At 43.6% G+C, this 7201-nt stretch overlaps 1 non-coding gene across 1 annotated transcript; it reads right to left on the bottom strand.

Annotated features, from left to right (window-relative positions):
- Positions 1-6351: 6351 nt before the first annotated feature.
- Positions 6352-6423, bottom strand: TRNAT-GGU (transfer RNA threonine (anticodon GGU)). The gene has a single exon. It is a non-coding gene; the product is annotated as a tRNA-Thr (tRNA).
- Between the last annotated feature and the right edge of the window lie 778 nt (positions 6424-7201).

Below are 7201 nucleotides of genomic sequence, written 5' to 3'. Positions count from 1 at the left end.
AGAGCTAAGCAGGAGGGGGTTCAAAGCTGAAAAAGAAGAGAGAACAGAAAAGGCTTCAACCAACAACAAGTAATGAGTATTTTGCCAGGATGTTAGGCCTCAGAAATTTATTAATGCTCCACTGTGGTCATTTATGCATAGTGGCTTTAACCTCCTTTATTCCCCGTTTCAGCCAGAATCAAAGTAACCCGGGTTGGGGGAAACTGTATGCATTGGCTGGAATGAACAGGGACAAAACTGTGTGCTAATGGAGGCATGAATACAGAAAAGCAGTCTCCCAAGTTCAAATCAAATCCCACCCCTTTAAATGCTGCTCTATAATTGGCTGACTTTGCAGTACTCACCATGACAGAAGATTTCCTTCCCCCGAGGCCCAACTGCTGCATAAAAAAACATTTTAAGAACAAAAAACAAAAAACGGAGCAATCTGAAAGAAAATAGTGAGAGAAATCCAAGCCTCGTTTTAAAAAAGCCTTTCTTTTGCTCAGAAAGAGCTCCGAGGTAGCAGGAAGCACTTGAATCCCTGCCTCTTTACACACTGCTTCATGATTGGCTGTGAGAGAAGCCAATCTTCTATGCTTCCCCTGTTTGGCTATCTGCATGCTGCCTTGAAGAGGAGTTTGGAAAAGGGTGGGGCGAAGCTCAACCTGACAACAGAGTATGGATGCTCTGTGACTTCGGAATGAGCCAGGATGAATGGTTTAATTCAGGCCAGAAGAGGAATAGGAAAAGCCAGGTTCATTTTGCGTTGAGCTTCCAAGGAATGAGGTCATGTGCATACTGAAAAATTTGATCCTTGCTGAAACAGGGAATAAAGGAGGGTAAAGCGATCATGCGCCTGTGTGAACAGACTGCTGGACTTGATGGGCCTTGGTCTGATCAAGCATGGCTTTTCTTATGTTCTTATAAAGATAATTTTTTTCAGATGTACAATTTGTCTGATTTTTCTGTGGAGAGCAAAAGATGGAGCCCCAGATATGGAGCTGTGTGCCCTGACTCTGGAAGACTTCCCTGGAGGAGGAGGCTGTGGAGAACATAGATGGTAAGGACTTTTTCCCCTTAGGACCTGAGAACAGTGCCCACTCTTTTGCATTAAAAAATCAGTAGCAGGTTATGTACATGCACACAACCCTACCAACTCAGTTGGAGTCACCCTGAGGAAAAAATATGACTGGATTCCTAGCACAGAGTGAAACATCTGCCTTTCGATGAAGAAATGCATTTTGAAACACCCACAATGCAGCTGCCGTCACTCCCAAATTGAACCACTGATGGGGTAAATCAACCAGCACTGGTATATAATATGAAAAGCAACAAACGGACCCGGGATTGGTCCTCGGGGAACTGGCGGTTGTGATTCACTGTTGGAGATGAAAAGCCATTGATGTAAACAAATTGTTTATGGTCTGTTAAAGGAAAGCAGAACCAATGGAGTGAAGCAGAAGTAATTCCCGTCTAGCTCTCAATCTTGCAGAGAAAACACTTGCTGGTCTGATTCTGCGGTACACTTTTCTGATTCATTTCAAGGGAGCCACTGAGGTCATACTGCCATACGGTTCTGGCCATGAATGTGCTTTTGAATTCCGCTGGGAGGTGAAATGCCAAAAAAGAAGCGTAATCTTTCCCACCCGTGCCAGGAATGTGTACGTTTGCAGAAGTCCTTCCCAAGGACTCTGACATCAGCTTTGTAGCCACAGCCCAAGGCAAGGTCTAGACAAGGCGATGTCAGGATGGTCCAAAATCTTTCTGACATTATGACTAGATAAACACAATCGGGCTTGTGCATCTGATTAAATAGCCAAGTAGTGTTTCCGCAGATAGGCTTGCATGGCAATGTTCCAGACTCAAGTACCACAAGAATGCCTAGACCTGCACAAATGTGTAGAAAGGTATTCTTGCAAGATCCTGTGAGTAGTGTTGCTCTTTTGGTTTATACCCAATCACATCTATGAGAACATGAGCAATGAATGACATATGTATTTAACAAAGGGACCACAACTTAGTAGTAGGGCATATATTTGCATTGAGGAAGTGTCTAGCTCAATCCCAGGTATAGGGAAGCAGGGGCCATTGTTATTGAGAATGTACATTTGCATTCACAGGAAGTCAAGTTTGACCCAGTTAAAGGATCTCTGGCAGCAGTCATTATTCTCTGCAATAAAGGATTTTGTTCTTGTTTAGAGTTATAATCTTGTATATTGGGCCACTGATTTCTGTAATACTTCTGAGGCCACACCAATAGTCTCCCGTCAGATCTCTGTAATGTACTTGTTCCTGAGGCTGTTTCAAGGGGGGGATGATCCAGCCACTTGTGCTGCCACAGTAATGTATTGATTGATAAAAGTTTTTTAAAAAAGAAGAAGAATGCCTAGACCTGTGGCACAAGATGAATCCAAAACCCAGTTGGGAAACCAATATTCAGGTGCTCTGATATTGCAAAGCTCTTTTATGTTCTCCATTTCCCATGCAAAGGCTGCCAATAATTATGTTTCCTGTGCACGTTGTAATGTCTAGAAGCCACTCACTGTGCATTTCCAAGCTAATTGTGTGGAGACTCTCCACGCCACCACGAGCAAGCAGAACGACTATGGTGTGCTAGTGTGGTGCTTAGGACAATCTGCCTCTTTAATGGTTTTTTAAACATGACAGTTGCTGCATGGAGCACCACCATGCTGTGTGTGTACGCACGCACATGCGTAGGCAGTCTCCACAGAGGAGCTATAATAATGATCACTCTGACAACTCCTCGTCTTTCTAGAGCCTTCTGTTTAGCTAGACTGAATGCTAACTCCTCTATGGTTATGCAGGGCAGGATTTTGAATATACCATACCCAGACAGGACCTGTCCTTGCTCTTCTGGCTCTATTGATTCATTAGCTCATGCCCTCTTGGAATGCCACTTTTATGAGGAACTTTGATCACATATCTCTCCCTTTTTAACAGTGGCAAGATTTATTTTAGTCCTTATATCCCTCAGACATTAGATTTATGCTGCTCAAGATCAATGGATCAAGGAACTTCTAAGGGATAAAGGAAAGGAATAATGATCACATTTCCTTCCCACTCCTCTTCTAAGGGGCTCAGGATCAAATCCTTATTCATTGCCCATTTATACCTGCAACTGCCATGCTAAGCTAGAGTACAGATGTGCCCTCTTCCTCATGCCCATGATCTCACCTTGTGCATAAAACCATACTCCAATGGAAAACAAAATCCAGTTTCCAGCTGGAGGTGGGAGGACAAACAAATGCCAATTTGCTCTAGCCCCTGCATTCATATATCCTAGGAAAATGGGTTTTTTTTTTTTTTTTTTTTTTTGCAGCTGGTTTCTTTTAGCTGCAAAAAACAGACATCAAGGGGCCATGGTGGTGGTGGTGAATTGGGGGGTATAAAAAGTCCTTTGCACCAATTTCCCAATGGGAAATAACTCCCCAGGCTATTTTAAACCCCAATAATAGGGGTGCCGGTCTCCCATCAAGGTTTGCCAACCTCCAGTGGGAACTGGAGTTCTCCCAGAATATAGTATTTGACCAGAGTACAGGAGACTTGGATTCACTGTGCCATAAGACTTGCTGAGTGACCTTGGGCCAGTCTCTCTCAGCCTCACCCACCTCATGGGGGAACTGGAAGGATAAAATGAGGACAGGAAGATAAAAGGGAAAATGGTGGGCTAAAGATGTATGCAACGGATGGATGGATTAAAGTCTATCCACCACGCTGCACTGGTTTGCTTTTCAGTAGCCCGCAGTGCCGTAGTGTGGGCTCAACACCATGAAAAAGCCGTCTGTTGTTTTTAGCAACTGTCTTGGACCATCTTTGCTAAACAACCCCTCCCAGGTATCCTTCATGTTCTAATGTCCAGCCGTCAATTCCTTTTCACTTCTAAGAAACTAATATTTAATAGTAGCAGTAGAGCAGCAGCTGAGAGCACAAGATGCCAAACATTCATCCACCTGGACCACTTGTACAGGTAAATGGACATTTAGGGCGCTATTAAGCAACCCCCTGGTGCATTTTTATTTTTACCTGGATGCCTTGATTGCCCCACCTTGCCCCGATTTATTTTTCAGCTCAGTAACCTTTCGCCATTCTCCTCTTAACAGGTTCACAATCACCGGTAACATTATCAGTAGTAAAGCCGCAAAGGGAGTTGCTATTTAGTCCAGGCTTTGGAAGGGAATTTACAGAAAGCGATAACCTCACATTGTAGGAGAAATAAACGCTTCATCCCAAGTCTCCCATGACTTACTTAAGTGAAGTTTAATGGTTGCAGTCACCCCTGAGGTTTAATTATGTAAGACTCTGCAGATGGATATATTAAGGTGGGGGAAAGCAGCACCTTTTTGCTTCCTAAATTCAGGACATAGAAGTAAGGACCATGCATTATGAAACATTTAAAGCCCTAATAAAGCTGTGAAATAGTGCGGTAGTTTTAATAACATTCATAACCACTGTTAGTAAAAAAAATGCATATATTGTTGGAAATCTGGTTACAAGGAGACGTTGGAGGGGAGAAATATTGTCTAATCCAAGCAGCCTAAATTTGTTAAAGATATGATTCTGTCCTTTCCACTTGCCCCGAAAAGTTTCAGGGCAAGACTACAAGGTTCAGGGAGCAATCCTAAACAGATCTACTCAGGACCCTACTTAGGTCTAATTAGGGCTTACTCCCAGGAAAGTGTTAGGACAAGAAAAGAGTGGTGATGTGTCATCTCAGTAAAGCTGTGTGCCTTAGGCTGAAGGTGCACTTGTTAAGGAGTAATCCTCATTAAGCTCTATGGCACTTACTTCTGAGTCCCTAAATACACTTTACATTTTTCCCAGGTATAGCCCCAAACCAAATCACAAACATGTTCTAGGAACTCTCTGCTTCCCAGGTGCACTGGAGCCCAATTAGGACTGGGACCATGGCATGGAAGGAGAAATGGTGTAGACCTTTCCCTCCGTTATGCTGCTTTTCCAATCCGAAACAGCTCTGGCAAACTTCTGTTTACTCCATTGGAGAAACTGTCATGCAGCCACATTCATACACGTGCAGCCTCTAGTGGGGCAAACTGCAGCCGTTTCAAGTCAGAAAAAATGGAATGGGGAAAGGCCTTCTGTCCCTACATACCATGGGACATACTACATACCATACTACATACCAGAACACATCTGTGTCTTGATCTGAGGATGTACTGGAAAAAATGATATCACACAGGTACTTGGCAGAAGTTCCATTGTGGTGTGACTTACAAACAATGAGATTTAAGGTCAAGTCCTACGAGATGCAGCCATGGCTCTCCAGTGCCTTCTAAAGACCAGATGGGGAAAACCCTTATCGGGGCAATGTTACAAGGGCAGAAGGGTCAACTGTTTTCCCGTATGTCGTTTCACTTACCTGAAATTCCCCACCCTGGAGCTGCTGTTTGTTCAATGAGGGAAACATAGAGGCAAGATACAGGCAAGAATGAATACCTCCTTCCCTCAGGGTGTGGACCGGACCTGAATAGGGGAACCCCAGTTGCTTTTTAACAGTAAAAGAAGAATATTTGGTGATTCCATTCAGAGATCTTGATTGGTTTGACCATTATATGCAAGTGGACCTGCACAAACAACAGCATCAAGCAGCATGTTTCATCTTCAAGGATGCCATCTAAAGAACTATAAGTACCCTGAAGGTATTTCAGAAGAGAGAGAGATTCTCTAGGCAAATCTGATGAGAACAGAAAGGAAATTACACTGGCTCCCCTCCCCTTCAGTTTTCTTATTACATTTGCAAGGATTATGCATCAGATGCAGATACTATGCTGCTGCACAGTGGTCCTCAAAAACTTCTCGCTATCTTTAGACCAAAATTGCTTCCTGGGGTATATTTGTATCCCACGGAGTCTACGGTAATAGCTACCTTATTAAAACAAAAACTCTGGACAAACATTTCACGTACGGTTTCCAGTGCCTGGCAGGAAACTAGATCTGAGATGTATGGTGTGGAAGTCTGAAGTTCACATCAATCAGTAATCCAAAGATGGAACTGACTCATTTTGGTTATGAATTTATCTCCGGTTCGCGAAGCAAAGTTCTTCACAGGCAAGCAGGAAGCAAAATGATCCAGTGAATCAGACATTATCTAAATTGGAGGAGGGAGAGGGCCATGCATCAAAATTCAGAGTTTGAGTGGTCATTTCAATTGCCTTGACCTTGAGTGACGGGAATCACCTGGTAGCATCATATGAGCACACATGAACACTTGGAGCTGCCTAATACTGAATCAGAACATTAGTTTGTCTAAGTCAGTATTGTCTACTCAGATTGGCAACATATGTCTGGAGTCTAAGGTAGAGGTCACATCACCTACAACCTGATCCTTACAGGAGATGCCAGGGATTGAACCTGGGACCTTCTGCATACCAAGCAGATGCTCTACCACTGAGCCACAGCCCCTCCCTATCAAGTCAGAGGCAGCCATGGTTTCAAACTGGTGGTGTACCAGAAAGCTTCCTCATTCAGTTTTCTTCTTTTTGCTGTTGGTTTTGTCAATCTGTTTGTATCATGTACAAAAGTTGTATAGTTTTAATATACAGTTTTGACATCATTTAAGCATACAACGTAGGTACAGCAACACACATATACAAAAACGTGTACATTGAATGTGGAGAAATGATGCAAGGAAAGAGAAAAATGGCATAAAATAAAGAATCATATGATTTGCACAAGGGGAAAGTGATGGGAATCTCTGCCTCATATCTCAATGTTGTATTGTTTTCTCCAAAAATCCAGTTTGTATGGTTCCATAAAGTTTCAGCGGAGATTGCTGGAGCATCCACGTTGCTTCTGGGTAAACCCAGCAGTGACATCAGCATGTCGCGTGGGTCCCGCGCACGCCTCCCATGTCTCCATCTGGCCCTCTTTTGCCCACCAACCAGCAGAGGGTCAGTGGGCAGCTTGGTGGATTGGCAGGCTTTTTCCCACCCCCACCAGGCAATTGGCAAGCATATATTTTGCCCTCAATTCGCTCAGCAGGTGTCACAGCCCTTGCGTCAAACAACATCCCTGCTTTTCTTTCTCGCCCACTTACTTAGCTGGCTATGCATACGGTCATACCCTACCAGATATTTTGTTAGTCTTTGAGGTGCTACTGGACTCTTGCTCTTTTCTATGCATACGGCGTCTGAGCCAAACAGAAACGATTAGTGGAATTCAGTAATACCAAGCTACATGA

Source organism: Euleptes europaea, chromosome 14 (assembly GCF_029931775.1).
Source record: "Euleptes europaea isolate rEulEur1 chromosome 14, rEulEur1.hap1, whole genome shotgun sequence".
Taxonomy (NCBI): Eukaryota; Metazoa; Chordata; class Lepidosauria; order Squamata; family Sphaerodactylidae; genus Euleptes; species Euleptes europaea.
Note: the sequence above shows the minus strand (reverse complement) of the source record. Positions and strands in the feature narration are given on the sequence as shown.